The sequence below is a fragment of the Cololabis saira genome, chromosome 2, assembly GCF_033807715.1.
Source record: "Cololabis saira isolate AMF1-May2022 chromosome 2, fColSai1.1, whole genome shotgun sequence".
Taxonomy (NCBI): Eukaryota; Metazoa; Chordata; class Actinopteri; order Beloniformes; family Belonidae; genus Cololabis; species Cololabis saira.
The window spans coordinates 42,967,080-42,985,600 of NC_084588.1; positions in this window are offsets into that span (position 1 = coordinate 42,967,080).

Genomic DNA, 18,521 nt, shown 5'->3' on the forward strand with positions numbered 1-18,521 from the left:
AGGCTGGACTGAATTACGCGAAAGCAGCATATCTGTTGAGGTAAGCCATGCGTGACATGCCTGCTCTCCCTTTAAACATGCAATGCCAGCGGGCGCCACAGAATTTAAAAATTATTGAAAGGAATCAATTACTGTAAATGCAACAGGCCCAGTCAAGCATGAAACCCATTGCATATCTTTGAGGAGCCTGAAGAAGCTCCGGGATTATCTATTGTGAAATTCTTTAATGTAGCCACTATATTGTAAATGAATATCTGGAGCGAATGGCATATAGGCCCAAAGCTCTACAACAGCGTTAAACACATTTCAGATTTCATATATCATACACACCCGTGGTCATAGTTCAGCTGCAGTTGTAGAAAATCTTGTAAAACTGTCAGGGGAATATATCAATACAACAGTTAACAAAGCTAACAATTGGATTATAATTTTTTTCATACTTTTAAATCATCACTTCCATACTGTAAGATTGTCTTCAAAAAAGGAAAATCCTGCAAGTGAAAAGTAAAAACGAGGCTTTTGGATTGCCGCTGTCAACTAAGCCTTTCAAAATAAGCCCAATATTGACCGAATATTCTTATTATGTACATCACGTAAACTTCTTTGCTTCCAATCAGCCCAGATGCCCTACTTCAGCTTTATATCAGCAGTAACATGCCTAATCCCATGGTAAAAAGGAATAACACATAATAAATAGAAAAAATAAACATCATCCCGTGGTCAAGGCCTAAATCTCTTTTCCATGTCCGCCTGAGTGGACAAGCAATGTTATTTATTTTGAAACAAGGCGGGGACAAGGATCAGACCTCCTCTTTGAGCACCATCTGAGGACAGAACCACTGTTTTCACATCATATCCCGGTGTATACACGCTGTAAACCCGCCTCGCTACGGTCTAGGCCCTTTGTTAACACTTGTAAATTGGTCCCTCTCTTGATCAGACACACTCACCAATATTGATACGCAACAAATTTCTAACGTCGTCCTTATTGCCAGGGTAGCAATGTTAAAAAAAAGAGAGGGCTAATGTAGAAGAGGATTGCCTGTGTAGCTCTCGCTGTGTTATGGAATGACACCCCGAGCACTCCCCTTTCCTCTTTTCAGTGCCTGTGGATGCTTATGTGGCCTATTATTGTTTGAGGGGCATTGCTTGATCATTCATTATTAGCTCACGTCTGTCAAAGCAAACAATGAATAGACTGCTCAAAATTGATGACTATATAGAAGTGCATATGAGCAAAAAGCCTTTCATTTAGTGCCCTACTCTCCACGTAGGAGGTGACAGTCATGATGGATATGACACTATACAAAAGATTTATCTTGGAAATGGAATAATTATGTGCTTAATGCATGACTGGTGGTCTGCATTCATACTGATAGCTAACAGGGCAGGCGGTAGCATAAGCAGAGGGGGTTGGACAGCAAAATCCCTGAGGCCTGACAGCATCCAGCCCCATCGGAAATCTTTAACTACTTGAAAATACATTTTCTTTGGTCAAGGTTAAGATGCAAGTCTGCATATGCCAAGTAACACCCTGACAGTGTCACCTCCACGGGGACACCTAGATCATCGCAAGGTGACCTCAGACTGGCTAATGGTGACTAATATTGCAACAGAGGGTCGCCGAGATGATCACAAGTCATACCACTTACAGGGAAACGAGACTGAAACACCAGCTAACACTGATCAATACGCTAGCATTTCAAATTCCTCCATCTTTCTTTGTTCCTCAATACAATATGAGACATAGAGACACCTAATGTGGAAATAATGTAGGTTTTCATCTCGTCTTCTGCGAAAGGCAGAGCATAAACACCTGGCAAGTCAAGGCTCAATGATTCGAGAAAATGACTCAATTTCAAGCTCTAATTTTGGTTCTTCTGTTTAGGAAAGACAAAAAAAAAGGGGGGTTTTACATGCAGCGCTGCTTTCAGTACCGACTGTGGATTTCACAGTCATTAAAAATGTCTCGGTGTTGTGTTAGAGGTCTTCATTTGATCTTGTCCTTACTGAAGTCACGATGGGAGACGCTTGAGTAATGTGGTTTCAATCAGTGTTTTGCTTCACAAAGACAAATACTCTTTTCCTTCCTTATACAAGTATCTGTCACCCGAGCTCTGATCCTGTCGCCGGGTTTTTAAGCGCCACCTCTGACTTCCACATTCCTATAAATATTCCTGGTGAAACAGGGGGACTCCATCCAGTCTCCCACCTGCTCAGAAATAATGTGGCGTAGGGAGGGGGTAATGACTTTTAACCACAGAGCGCAGGCTAAGGGCACTTTGGGGCTTTTCATATGCAAAATCAGCTCAATGCGTTGGTTAAAATATATACTTAAGCAATGATGAACATCATCTGCATGAAAATGAGAAAAGCTAGGAAATTAATCATTTGGGAAAAGCACCATCAGAGTTCCTAATAGTTCACATTAGCTAAATATTCTGTGTCTCTACACCTCAAAGACAACTACTCTGTGATTAAATTAACTGTCGTCATTAGACTTGCCTTTTTTAAATATTACATTCCCAGAGGCTTAGGAAGATTATAATTCTCGCGCTCCTGCAATATAAAAAATCCACACATCCGCCCGAGTGCTCCACTATGTACAACAAATGTTACAATGCTAAATTCCAGGTACAGCACGAGGAGCTGCAGATTGGGGAAAAGGGGTTCAAATCCATCTGGCAGGTTCCTATTCACTCGTGTTTGTGTGGTTTTAGCGGGTGTGCGGTGGTGATGAGCTGCCATGCCTTTGATCAACTAATGGAGACAATGCTGCTCTCCCCAGCCCTGTGGCACCAGGGTTTACCTGCTGCTAAGTCAGGTATCACAGCCGGGGACCAAGCACCTTAAAGAGGCTTTAACCCTCCTCTGGATCAGGCTGACATGATTCATGTGGGCTGGGTGTGGATTTTGAGTCCCCTGCTCTCGCACAGCTTCTTTCATGTCAGTGTGTTTATGGGAATATGGAGATGGGTTTTGCGTGCTCGTGGGTGTTCCTTAAAGCAGTTATACGACCTGAGGCTGACGAGTCAGAATCTACCTCTCGATGAATCTCATGTAGCACACTTAATACCCATAGGAACATGGTGCACAAGGACTCTCATCTTGGTAACAGAAAGGAATTTGAGAGCAGATTAATATTATGAACAGTAATATTCCCCCGGCGGCATCTGCATGCTCCAGGGATTACAGGGCTCTGAGGTGATTACCGGCAGGGGAAGTGGGGTTACAAGTCCAAAAACTTTTCATCTTCACCCGAGGCACAAGAGCACGCACGTAAAAAAAAGGCATATTATGTGTAATAATAGAGCTTGTATAGAAGTCTGTTAAAATCTTTGACAGCGCGGTGGTGAGGTGCGGAACAGTCCTCTTGCTGGTTTTTATTACCAGAACAATAAAAATGCAAAAGAAATGAACAAACTTTTTTCATAGAATGCTGAGAAATGAAAAAAAAAAACAGGAAGAATTGCGAATATAATATGATGCATTACATTTTTTTTTAAAACAAAACAATAAAAATGAAAGTGTCATTCTAACTTTCTTCTCTTTTCCCTTTTATCTGACATGTATTCCTAGCTTAGAGGTTGATCTAGCAACTCAAGATTTTTGTTCTGCTCACATTGCCTGTTGGAGATGTCCCGTGTGTTACCTTCACATAGGTACATTAGCAGACATTCTACAGTCTCCTCTGAACACTGTTGTGAATGATTCCCATCGCCATCTGTCTGCTACTTTCCAGCAGAGGGAAGGAGTGTATTTGTCTTTGCTTCTTCTCTAGATACCTCTGTTACTTTTCCAATATATCCATTCTTTTTAAATGTTTGAACCCAAATTATTAGTTTTGTTTTGTATAAAACCTCCGGAGGTTCATAAAAGATTAGGCATAATAAGCCTTGGCTTCAGCCTATACCTTTTCGGTGCCATTTAATATATTGGACCTTTTTTTATGTTGTATTATGTTGTATCCAAATGGACCAAAAGTATAAAATAAATAAAATCAAAAACTCAAAATCAAAAATCAGAGGGAAGGAGTGTATGCGTACCAACACCTACCTCTTCCACTCATTTCAAAAGGCACAAGAGTGCATACCTGTTACCCTGGGAACAAAGCATTACACTGCTAGGGAGCGCAGCAGTGTCAACATTATTACATTAAAATTAAGACATTCTACACATGTTGAACGACTAGACAATTACAATTATAGATCAGGATTTAAATTGATAAATATTTTTTTATAAGAATGAAACAAATTGAAATGTAGGAAATATTTTTTAGACAAATTTGTTTTTTTGCAGTCTACTTTTTGAAAATGTAAACCAGATCTGAGTCTTGGAAGTGTGAATTACTTCGAACTCCTGAACCCTCACAGTAGCCATTTTCTGAGACTGTTTCATCTAATTTTCATCTTTTTGATGTGCAAAATCATTATTGGTTTAGTGAATTAAAAAAGGCTGTCGACAAGGCGAAGGGCTGCAAAACTAATCTCCCATAGGAAGCCCTCGAGATCCCTCAGGGCTCAATGTCCAGCCCACTGTACATATCAGTTTTCATTGAAGAATGAGGGCCCACCAATGAGCCTGCGTTCTCTAAGCTGCATTATCCCCCTTCCCACCCAGCTGACGCCAGACCACGCGTGCAAAGCGAGCCAAGGAAATCGTTTGCAGGACTTGTCTTATGACACAAGACACAGCAATTTCCTCAGCACCTACTGCACGAGGGAAACATAGGGTCCACTTTGGACACATGCAACCAATAAGATGGACTAATAAAGGCCCATGCCGTGCAGGCAACAGAGTAGTCTGCACTGGGCCTCTCATGTCTAAATTATCCTGGGGAAAACGGTCTGACATGCTGTTTTGCTGCTGAGCGTTAGCGTGAAAGAAAAGAAACAACACTGTTTTCATTCAGAGTTTAGACAGAATCACAGAGCACCTGAGATCGTGCACATTTATGAAGGAAAACGGCAGGATATTTCCTTTCTTTAGACTTCAGTGTTGACTTTGTATATTCCACAAGCTCTCAGGGATTGAGCGGAGGAAGGAAGGTGAGGGGCACTGTGGTAAGCTGCCATGCAGAGCCCGAGTTTGTCAGCAGCTCATAAGCCTGAAGTTCAAAGAGCAATCTGATAGAAAATCTGTCTTGGCAGCGGTTTCCTCCCCTGTGTTTGCCAGCCCTACTTCCGTCTGACTGCACCCAGTGTTTATCAATTAGAAAACTGAAGGGTGCCATCCACACACAGCAGCAAAGCCACTACTGTGGTATTATTTGAGCAGACAGCACCATTTTAAATAAAAATCCCATTTCCAATGAAGTTTTCTATGAGGAAAAAAAATACTTATTTTTTGTGTAAGCCTTCTTTAATTTGTTTGATTTGTTAACTTTATTTCATTTAAACACAAACATTAAGAAAAATATTTGCAATAGTGTTACTGACCAACTTAATTCTAGAAAATATGAACAAATGTAGAATTTGATTTCAGCATTTTTTGCAGTTCTTTTCATAGCCACACACTCGAAGCATATTTTAATTTTTAGGTATACATGTTTATTCTTCTTCACAGCCCCAGTGACAAAAAACTGGGATATGGTCCAGAACAGGCTGAAGTTAGCGATACCTCAGAAATACCCAAAACAGCCTCTAATAAACTTTCAAGGCTAATTTGCGACAGGTCAGGAAATGATTGGGTGTTAAAATAGCATCTTAGCAAAGTCAAAGTTCATCAAAATGTAAAAAGAAAAAAAATACAAATTGTGAAGCAATTTGAGGGTCATTTTTCTTTCTTTTTCTTGCTATAAATTGGTAAGACAGAAAAATCTGTAGTTGATGCTACATTAAAACGAGTATGTTTCTATAATGCATGGGCTCAGGAACAGTTCTGTAAATCATTGTCTGAGAAAAACACTTTAAAGCTCTTCCACGTAAAGAAGTAGCCATGCGAACAAGATTCAAGAAGACTGCTCTCTTCTCTTGACTAAAGCTTTTTTTAAATGGAGTGAGGCGAAGTTATTGACCTGTGGACAGATTAATCATCGTTCGGACTAAAAACACTGAGCTTGTTATCAGAGATTAGTTCAATAGCCTGCATTGCTGATGGATTGGGGATCCCATGGTGGTAAGAGAATGGGCAGCCTGCACATCTGGAAAGGAAATATCAATGCTGAAAGTTAAATAAATCCATCCAGAAAAGGCCTTGCATCTTTCAGCAAGACAATGCTAAACCACATACTGTATCCGCTGCAAAAGCTTTCTATTAGAACTCTGGGAGTTGGACCGGAGTGACTTAAGTCCAGACCTCTCGTATAAACATGCAAAGCATCATGAAACGAAGAATATTTACATGGAAGAAGACCTAGGACAGGTGAACATCCTGTCCAACAGTTTAATTGGAGACCAATATTTTCTGAAACCTCAAGCTTGTCTCTTTAATTACCAAATGTATGAATTGTCATTAAAAGAAAAGGGGATACTACACAGGGCTACATTTCATTATTGCTTCCATCAATTTAAAATTACCTTAAAAAAAACAAACACTGGGTTTGTATGTGTATATTTATGTATGTGTATGCATATGTATGCATATATATATATATATATATATATATATATATATATATATATATATATATATATATATATATATATATATATATATATATATATGTGTGTATATATATTAAATATAGCAATAATGCACATATATATGTCTTTGGTTTTTACCTGCATGGTATCAATCATTAATATGTGTGCAGACAAGGTAAAAAAAAATAAAAATAAAAATAGAATACAGCTACAAAAGATCAAAAATACTCTTCAACTTTTACAGTTTTTCAATATTTTTGGAACTGGGGTTGTTAATGGTGGCAAATACTCCCATTGTGGTGTTGCAAAGCAGAAAACAAAGAAACCTTTGATATATGATTCACTTTGATTAGTAGTATTTGAGCCAACCTATAAACCAAGTAGTGAGTGAATTGAACAAAAAAAAGAAAAAAAACAATCGTATACAGGAACTACATCAGCAAAGGTCACACAAGTCACTTTAAAATTGAGTAGTTATACTTTGTCTGTCCACAAAACTCCTGCAAGGTACGATGTAAACGTCTCACTCCAAAGAAGCGCATGCAGGGAGTTCTGTGTGGATAAGTATACATCTCCAAAGACCTATACAGTTACTGATCTTCTACACATGTAGGAAAAAACATCCTTAAAGCAGATCTTAAGTGAGCACTGGCATGTTGCTGAAGACTTTGCTCTCAAATATTTCATATCCTTGTTTGAAATTTTTTTTTAAGAACGTCTAACTTTTTGAGAGAATTTTCACTTAATTCAACAGCTGACCTCAGCCATACATTTACTCCATTTCTTTTTTCTTGGCTCTTTAAACAGTTTAAACAGCAAGATCCTTTTTCAGGATGAAGCCTGAAAAAAAAAACAACCTACCAGTGACTGACAGAATCTGAAGTATCTGTTTAACACAGTGTATATAGACCCAGATATTCCCTCTGAGAGCAGATGGAAGCTATACTTAACTTTGAATAAGAGCGTTATGTGTTCATCGCCAGGCCAGAAACATCACATCAAATGAATAGCAGTTTTCTGACAAGCTTTAAATGTAAACTCGGCTCTCCTTACAAACAGATTTACAGTTTAAAAGGTAACCTTGTACGTAACCTTGTGTCTGCTGCCCCTGAGTGGCCAAAAGAAGAAGAAAAAAAAGAAAAATCATTTCTTTTGATGTGGCATCATTCAAAGCACAGGCCTGGCAAGAATATACTATATCTGATCCTGCAAATAGCATTAGCACACATACATTCCCAGTGTGCAGCGACAATGTGAGGGAAATTAGAAAAAGCAAGATGATCTTTTGAACTTTTACCTAAGTATAATTTAAAGTCTTGTGTGAGGAAACATCCCCTATTCATAATCCATGAAATATATCATTATTGGGATAATGTGTTGGATGAATTACTTTGCCAATGGCAGGAACTCGGGGTGGGGATGCATCAATTCTATACAACACCTCTCCAGAGCTGAAAGAATTCATTTTAATTTCCCACCGGCTGTCTTAATCACCATGTCTCACAGTGACAAAGACTTCGCTCTGGCTGCTCACATATTAAGAAAGGGTCTCCAAATTGATTTCACTGCTGTTCAGGAGTGTACTTAATGAAAGGTAACAGGGGTTTTAACGAAATTCTGAGTTACTTATTGATCAAAACTGTATCAAAAATCTATGTAGCTTCCTGTTTTCTTCGGAAACTCAGAATTTTATGCATTTATACAAGAATGTAGAAAGGTTAAATCAACATCTTAAAGAACAGTGCAGAGAGTAACTCCTACAACGTGTGATAGCATCGTCTCAGATACGTGGATGGGTATTTAGACAAGATTAGTGCACAGAGCATGTCACATAAAAACCATCTGTTATAGCTCTGTATCTTATTTAATCCGATGATCCTCAATTGACACATTTTAAATCAGCAATAAGATATGCATGTATAAATATATATATATATATATATATATATATATATATATATATATATATATATATATATATATATATATACAAACAAATGAGGAAGTGTGTACAAACTTTTGGTCTGTACTGTATATATATACTGTATATATATATATATATATATATATATATATATATATATATATATATATATATATATATATATATATATATATATATATATATATATATATATATATATATATATATATGTATACACAAACACATGACTATGCAAGACAACATCGTACTATAGAGATTTAATATACAAATGGTTCGTATATAATTTACTTTCTAAATGATCTTATGAACCATGAACAGACATATAATACTTATTTATAAATGGTAAACCTATCATTTACAAAGTATGAGAATCCAGCTATACAAATGATAAGAATCATGATCAATTAAGCATCATACTAATGCTTAATACTGTATAGTTGTAAGGTTTATAACTGTGTTTATTAATGCTTAGTAATGTATTAATATTGTTTTACTAATGATGAATTCATGATCAATAAAGCATTTTACTGATGCTTAACTAATGGTTAATAGTGTATAGTTGTAAGGTTTATAACTGTGTGAATATTGTTTTACTAATGGTGAATTCATGATCAATTAAGCATTTACTGATGCTTAACTAATGCTTAACTAATGCTTAATAGTGTGTAGTTATTATAAAGTGTTACCGAGATTTTTTTTAAAGTTGTTATTATAAGTGAGTATAAAATTAAAAACAAGATTCTTACAACTTTAACTAGAAATCTAAAAGACTGTCTGTATTAATCATGTGACTTAAATGAGTTCTTGGGTTACAGATGTGGATGGAAACAGTAAAAAGAGTGTTATACTGTACGGCAGAGAGCAGGGATGCTGCAGAAATCGATACAGGATCGCATTTGCAATGCTTTGATCACGTACAGCATGAACAAGAGATTAAGTAATACAGATTCTGCCTGACAGGCCGATCATTAACTCTGGTTTGCAAACTATCAGTGCATCATCTTCATTCTGTCTAACACCTTGGGAAAGACAAGTGTTCTACATGAGTGAATTTAGGCGGACGCATGTAAGGCAGTGGTTGTGACGGCCAGAACAGTGTGTTGTTTGTCCGTGCGAGTCACTGTCTGAGTTCAGTCCCAACTATAACCCTGTAAACCTGAGACACTTAATCATATAAACGTGTTTGCGTCGAATCAGAAAAAATAACACGCTGCAATTCTCTGGACAAAAGAAAAAAAAAGGGATAAACCTCATAGGTGCAGATGAATGGAGTTTGGACCTTTGACCTTCGTCTGATGGATCAATCAAGAGTCTGTGTCCCCCCCGCCTCCCCTAACTTCCATCTTATCCACCCGTCAATCCCATCAACGGTTATTCTGCTTAACGGATTTACTCTTCTGATCCAAGGACACAAAGTACTATTTCATATGCCGCTCATATCCTAAATGCGCCACATATGACTTTTCTGGCCACAGTCCGCCCCCATATGTTTGGTCCTGACATACACACTCACAAATGAGAAGCCTGAGAAGATCAGGGCTCGCTGTGGCCTACTTATGGAAATCACTGTCCCCGATACATTACAAAGATCTTAAATATTATATAGTGGATTATGCTCAGATTTCAGCTCTTAGTTATTATTGTGTGTTAAAAAAAACACCTGCCCTCCATTTCTAAAGGATCAGTGGATTAATCTCGGAAAGATGTAACACACAGATGGTCAGACAGGAAAAATTAATAAAAATATGCAATATGAATACATTTGTCTCGTGTAATATCAAGTATGATTCATCTATCACACAGATAATGGCTTGATGCATTGGTGTACTTAGCGCAGAGACAAAGTTAATTTCTTTATAGGCCAAATATTACCACCAAGATCCCCCTGTAATAAAAATCGTTCTTCTGGGAGTATTATATAAATTAAATGTAAGCCATCTATCTGGTTTGCATAGTAATGGCAAATGAGATAGCTTTTGCAAAGATTCATTTTTAGTTGCGTTGCAAAACGCTGCCAAAAGAAAGCACTCAGGAAGATGCAAATGCAAGTGGGTTATATGTATTCATTCATCCATTCATTTATTTATGAATATATGGCAACAAATTTTACGTGTTGAGAAGCTAAACAGATGCTGGAAGCTGGATCCAGTTCAACGTTTTAAGGTGAGATCTTTTGAGCAAAAGAGCCCATTGAGGATGCTGACACCACTGACTCGGTTGTTTATTAGGATGTAGACAGAAATATGATCTGATCATCTGGAACGGTGCAAACCCAATACTGAAATGGCCAGTGGGCCTCAACTTCCTGCCAAAGGTCTTTTTCAATATCCTGAAAACACAGACTGCGCTGGCGCGCGCGCTATCCGGTGCTCGAGACACAGGGGTCCTTTTTTTGGCCGCAGACAACAAGACGCAGATCACAGGTAGCAGCGATGGGAGGAGGCATGGCTTCCGACGGCAGGACGCCGGGTCATTGACATGCCTCCGCTGTCACATCACACCAGAAAAGCTGTTTTCATGCAGTACAATCTAGCAACCGTTTCACCTCTTCCTGATGCAAATCTGTTTTTTTTTCCTACCGTTTTTCCCTGTAAGCGTCAAACGGGCCCTTGCTCGGCCTGAATACTAGTTCTGCTGTGCCCTGAGAGGTTTGTGTGGTGAAAAGATAATCTGCTGTGTGTTTCTAGGCCTGGAGGGCACTCGCAAGAAGAAGAAAAAAAAAAAAGTGTAATTCAACTCTCCATTACTAGCAAAGTGACTGGGGGTCAAACCAAAAAAAAAGTGGATCATGCTCTTTCACGCTCCGAGGTGATATTGAGCTTGTTACAGGCAGGAAATAGGAAATTCACTTTTGTCTGGAATTTGTGAAGGTGCGTCCAAACCAAAATAATGAATGACCTATTGAGCTTTAAAGTCGTTAGTATTATCTATCAAGGAAGCCGGTTTGATGTCTGAAAACGTTAGAAAGGAAAAGGTTAAATCAAGTCCAGTTGTTGAGGGGTGCTGTGAGGCTCCCATCAAATCAAATTAGGTGTGTTGCTCTGTTTGGTTTTAAATACCCGCGTTTGAGGCTGCCCTTGTTACTTCACGGTGATACAAAATGTTGAAAAAGGAGGCTAAGGAGGATTAAAGGAGGCAGGGAAGCTGCTGCCGGGCCTTGTCGTCCTCTTCCTTTAATGAGTGAAAGAAATCAGAGGTGATGAATGGGATTTCCCAAAGGGGCTTTGTTGTTTTGGAAACACTATGCTCATTTTGATTTAATAGATAATTACTTAACTTGTAATTGTTTTTTTTCTGTCTTAATTTTACTCCAAGGGTGAAAAAAAAAAAAAAAGAAATTAACATTTGCATTATAGCTCAGGTGATAAAATGTAAATCATGTGTGAGGTAGCACCGCCAGATCGTGAGCCAGAATGTATATTGATAAAATGAGACTCTGGTGTTGATGAAAATAAAAAAGTGATGTAAAAGTGTAATTGTTAATGTGTTTCATTTGGATGGTTGTTTGTCTCCGTGTGGCTCAGTGATGGACTGTACTTTTGCCCAATAACAGCTGGAATTTCAGCTCTGGACAGGATGATGTTTGAATGGTGAATAGTTGAGTTACAGACATTATTAGTTATGCATAGGGCAAAAAGAAAAGTATTACCAAGTAATCTACAGCAGTTGTTTGTTTTTTCGAATCCAGAAGTTATAGATCATAGAAGGAAATATAATTTCAAACATCAGCATGCAAGGACCACTCTTAAGCAGATGTGTACATCGGTTGTGGGAGTAAAACTGTGGAACTCTCTACAGAATGATTTAAAGGAATGTACAAATTTACTTAGGTTCAAAAAATGTATAAAGATAAAATATTTAAGTTATATGATCATGAATAGGCTGGGACTTAAACAGTACTATTGATATATGTGGTTGGTTCTATTTAAGTGTATATTTTTGTAAATATTGGTTACATTGACTGTTCTTTTTGTTTTGGTATTTAATAAGGGGCAGGTAAAATAAGACTTGTCTTCATCCTGCTCCTTTTCGGTCATGGGTGTGTAGATTGAAGTGTACAAATGTCCTACTGTAATATTATCAAACTATGCACTACCATGCACGAAATAAATAAATAAATAAATAAAATGGGAAGATGCTCAATTGAGTAAATGGGTTTAGATGAGTTTACTAATTTGGCTGCCAGAGGCGAGAACTGGAGAGATACAAGCAAACAAAGGCAATATTTGTAGAGAGCATTACGTCTAACGTGGAGGTCTCAAAACTGTGAGGAGTGCCAGGAAGATGGCAGCGTGACGCTAGTTTCACTCACTTGCATCATACAGTCATCGAACAATCATGCAACAATCCAGGTAGCAGTTTTCCTGACTTATCCAGGTTATCCATCTACAGAGATGGTCGAATCCGAAAAGTCATCACTGTCATCCCGCGCTTAGCAAGCAAGAGCTACGGCGCTCCAAAATACCACTGTAAATATTTCAAAATTACTAAAAGCAGTGTAAGGTAGACATTCATATTTTATATGCATGTCCTCACACCTCAGGATATCTTTGGGAGTAATTTGTCTTTGATGATAGGGAGGCATCAATATTTGAATTTCTAAAAGGATCCTACGAGCAGGCCAGCACAGTCTCCATCAAGAATTAGTCAATTAACAAATAAGCTGTTTAGTTGGACCTGAGTGAGATTAAGTTGTACATCATAGATCTTCAGATCTGTGGACATGTCAGCCTAGCAAGAAAGAAAACAGGAGGAGAGTGATCTGCACAATACATAATGAAGAAAACCGCATGAAAAAGGACGAGATCCAAACAAGGACAGAGTTGCAACAGATGTAGCTTTGGAGAGAAGAAAGATTAACATTCTGCTGAACGAGAAAAACAAATTGCGGAGTGCTGTGTTGGGGTCAGCCCTCCTCTCTTGCTTATTTCCATCTGCCGCTGCCAGCCTCTGCCACAGAGCGGTGCCGGCGCTGCTGTGCTGGAGTGAGGCAGGGCCAGCCCCGTGTCCCATAAACACACACAAATCATTTACATGCTGTACTCATCAAAGGCAAGTCTTCCTCATCTCCGCCGAGACTCGCTGCTGATCTTAGCTTCCAATATTGCATCTCGAAGCGTTGCGGCTAACCTTTGCGACTGCCAAGAATGTGATTAATTTTTCAAATACAGCTGTTGACCTATTATTGAGATGGAGAGGAGCCACGCGAGACACTCCTCCCCTCTCCTCTGTATAATAGAATGCATTATTGCATCAGTGTTTACAAGGCGCGCTAAAAGAGAAACAGAATGAGGGAGAAAGCATTAAATAAAGCAATTCGGCTAATGTCGCTTTGGGCCTTGTGCACACACAAACTGTCAATCATAACTCGTGATTCTTTGATTCATTGCAGTTTGCTCTGGCAGTTGCATCTGAGAGTTGAGTGGTGACACAGTGTGGAACAATAATTACCCTGCAGTGTTAAAGTCCTCCAGTGTCTTGGTGCATTCATAAATAAAATATGTTCAAGATAATGGATTTATGCTCAATAATTCATCGTCAGAATGTTTCAATCTGAGTGATATAATATGTGTCACAGTCTTCTGTAACACAGTGCTTAGCCAAATTAAGTTATCTTGAAACAGATTTATTGACAGGGCTGTTGCTGCATTCATTAACTCAGCAACCATTGCTTAATTACTCCTGCAAAGCAATAAAACAAACAATACCGATAGACTGATTCAAAACCACTCAGTGTCAGTATTAACTGCACGCCCAAGCAAACTATGCATTCAGGCCTGGGACGAAAGCAGCACGGAGCTTTTGCAAGCCACTGTCCTCCCAAACACGCCGCCCATCGCGCATCTTTGGGTTGCGGTGAAAGGAGAGCAGATGAACAGCAATATTTACCATTCATGACCTCGGTGGTTGCCAGCCACCGAGGGATTTTGATTTGATGACCCATCTGAGAGTCCGTAGGGGTCGTCGCCAAAGCCAAAGGGCCAGGATGAGGGGAAGAGGGTGGCTTCCAGACCTGCAGTCTGTTCAGCTGGATGGGGGTCAATAAGTTGGCTTGAAGATCTGGAGCCAGCTGGACGGCCATGACACAGCCGGCCTTCATGTCCAGAATGCAAGTGGAGGTCTCACTGGCACGCCGAACGAAGCTGCTCGTCCTCCTCATTAATGACACGAGTCCGTGTGATTCAGGACCAGAGCAACCACATTGCACATCCAAATTATCTTGTTTTTCTAACAAAAAATGGAAACAAGTAGAATAATAAATATTAATAAGGTGATTATCAATATTAAAAGCAACACATGCAATTTACTTTAGAGAGATGTAAACACTGAAGTACCAGTCAGCAGTAAGAGTGTAAAGCATTATGACTGTGTTTAAATCAACCATTTCAGCCACAAACAAATGCAGATGGAGGAGGTGCGCTCGGAATCAACACTTATTTTCTAAGGCAAAAGTATTTCATCAAAACACACGAGCAAAAAAAAAAAACAAGAAAAACAATTTACATGCAAATTGAATGTTATCATCTCAATCTTTTTGTGCCACTTTCACCTGCAAAATTGTATTCAGATGCACAAAGGCTTTCAATTACAGTGGCTGTGGCTCGACTCCTCACATCTCAGCTTTTTCTATTCGGAGAGGCAGGCCCATGTACATTTAATAGGTACCCATTCTGTTCTCCAGCTCTGCGAGAGATCACTGCGAGTTTGTCAGTTAGAGGAGATGGCAGCATGTATCAGTGCATGAAATAAAGCTCCTGTTCCAAAGTGACAGGCTCTGGATATTGTTGGCAAATGGATGTTAAATTCACTCTGCATCCGCCAACAGCAGACCCTGCTATGAAAAATTAACTGTACTCTGGCTAAGGGGAGGGGAAATTGCTTTGCTAGATATACCACAAAATCCTGTTTGTGAGCTATCCATCTGTCAGATCTCTTTGAAAAAAAAGTCCTTCAGCTCTCTCTTTAAAAGTCTGCTCTCGTATGTTGTTCAGAGTTATCAATTATGAGGGTGGAAACAAAAAGATGTCAAAGAGAGTTAAAGTAAATCCCAAATCTGTGCTGCAGATTGAGGCTCGCTAAAGCAGACTGACTAAGGCCACATATGTATAAGTAAAGTAAGGTGGTGCTAGGCGTATATCAGCCACCAGAGGGCAGCACATGAGTTACTCCAAAGCATTTAACTTGTGACAGGCTGCAGGTTATTGCCCCCCTCTCATACAGATGCGTACTGGAAAACTCTGAGTTTCCCTTTTTGTTGAAACACAACAAATTGACAGACAAGTTGATAATGTCGTTACGACAAGTTTTTATCAGTTACACCTCCTAGCCAAAGTGAAATCTTTTTTAAATCGTCACGACTTGGAGAAAGCTGTTCACGCTCTAATCAGCTCGAGATTAGACTATTGTAATGCACTACAGGACTGTCTCAGAAAATTAGAATATTGTGATAAAGTACTTTATTTTCTGTAATGCAAAAATGTCATACATTCTGGATTCATTACAAATCAACTGAAATATTGCAAGCCTTTTATTATTTTAATATTGCTGATAATGGCTTACAGCTTAAGAAAACTCAAATATCCTATCTCAAAAAATTAGAATATTCTGGGAATCTTAATCTTAAACTGTAAAGCATAATCAGCAATATTAAAATAATAAAAGGCTTGCAATATTTCAGTTGATTTGTAATGAATCCAGAATGTATGACATTTTTGTTTTTTTAATTGCATTACAGAAAATAAAGAACTTTATCACAATATTCTAATTTTCTGAGACAGTCCTGTATATGTTGGCGTCTCCAAGTCCTCTATTAGCCGCCTTCAACTAGTGCCGAATGCAGCTGCCCATCTTTTAACTGACACTAAAAGACATGGGCAGATTACTCCGGTCCTCTATTCACTTCATTGGCTTCCTGTCCATTTTAGAATTGATTTTAAACTTTTAATGTTTGTTTTTAAAGCCCTCAACGGCCTTGCCCCACCCTATTTATAGGAGCTTTTAACAGTGCGTGAGCATGGCAGGGCGCTGAGATCCTAAAACCAACTGTTGTTGGAGGTGCCAACCAGGTCAAAGTTCAAGCGCTGGGGTGACCGAGCCTTTTCAATCGCCCCCCCGGCTATTTATTTAGAACGGCTTTTAATACCCAGTAGTGGTGACACTTTTTACTCTTTTTCATTTATTTATATATTATTATATTTTTTTTGCTCTGTCTTATGATTGTATGTTGTATTTCTCTATGTTTTATTCTGTAAAGCACTTTGGCTCACCTACAGGTGGCTGTAAAGGGCTATATAAATAAAGTAAATTTACAATTACATTTACAGGACTGTCTCAGAAAATTAGAATATTGTGATAAAGTTCTTTATTTTCTGTAATGCAATACAGATCAGCAATATTAAAATAATAAAAGGCTTACAATATTTCAGTTGATGTGTAATGAATCCAGAATGTATGACATTTTTGTTTTTTTTTAATTGCATTACAGAATATAAAGGACTTTATCAAAATATTCTAATTTTCTGAGACAGTCCTGTACATTTGAAACACCAGCATAACTTGACATCATGAGTTTTTTTTTTAGATTTATTTTCAAGTTTATTTTTATGTCGGGTTAATTGCATAAATGTATTCATTGTCTGACCTTGAAAACAATACGATAATGTCTTTGTTACTGGTATCCTGATTTAAAGGTTAGATTGCAGACGGTTCCCTCTTCAGAGGACAGTTTTCATATCCTGCCACCAGATGTCAATATAGCGCCACTACTGGACTGCTTTAATGCATCTCAGGTTCCAGTTTTCAGGAAGCGATTCCAATTGGGTTTTCCCGGATTTTCCATCACAGAATTGGAAAAAAAAAAAAACCGTGCACGTTAGGGCCGACTTGTGGTTTGAAATTGCGCGTAAAGGTGAACGTGAAGTCAACTTTCTTCTACTTGTGGTGCAGATGGGACATGCAGGTATGCATTTTCTGCAACCAGATGGGTTTTGCTGTGTCACCTTCAACAAGTGCTCATGAAATAAAGTGTCTATTTTCGCTTTTGTCGGAAATCCACTCCCAACGGGGAAAGTCCCACGAATGTCCCGCATCAGAATCGCTGCTGCGCCGTTAGGACAACAGGACTGTCTCATAAAATTAGAATATTGTGATAAAGTTCTTTATTTTCTGTAAGTTTAAGATTAAGATTCCCAAGATATTCTAATTTTTTGAGATAGGATATTTTAGTTTTCTTAAACTGTAAGCCATGATCAGCAATATTAAAATAATAAAAGGCTTGCAATATTTCAGTTGATTTGTAATGAATCCAGAATGTATGACATTTTTGTTTTTGTAATTGCATTACAGAAAATCACATTATTCTAATTTTCTGAGACAGTCCTGTATGTCTGCAGGCTGAAACATTCCCCACATGGTGGAAAAATATCCCACATGTATTCAGGGATGCTCAAATAAACAGATGTGCTGGATGGCGCCGTGGCAACACCCACTTTTGAGCATGTGACTAAAGCAATCGCCTCGTCCAGTGCAAACAAGGAGTGGGTCAAACTTCTGATGAAAAAGTATAAAAGCACAATTGATAATTTTATGCGCATTTGCAGGATTTTACCCCTAAATGTTCCATGTGAGTCCACCTGTAGGAGTTGGAGTGTGGTTAAATCTGCGCACACTTGACTGAGAAAGGTTGTTTTTATCCGTTTTATAATAAAATATATTGGAACATCAATGCGTATTTTGTGCCAATGGTTTCACTTCTCCTGCGCTCACAACACGCACAACTTCCCTCTTTACTCAGTTCAAGAGTTGTTGTTGTTTCTTTCTTGTTTTCCCTGGCTGATTTAGTAAGAACAGGGGTGAGAACTATAATCAGTTCATAGCCCAGTCCTGCACAAGGCTCCCGGCTCCTCTTGCTTTAGTCTGGAGAGAGATTGCGCAGGGGAGGAAAAAAGAAAAGGAAAAAAAAAGGGAAAAAAGTGCAAGAGCAAGCAAAACTC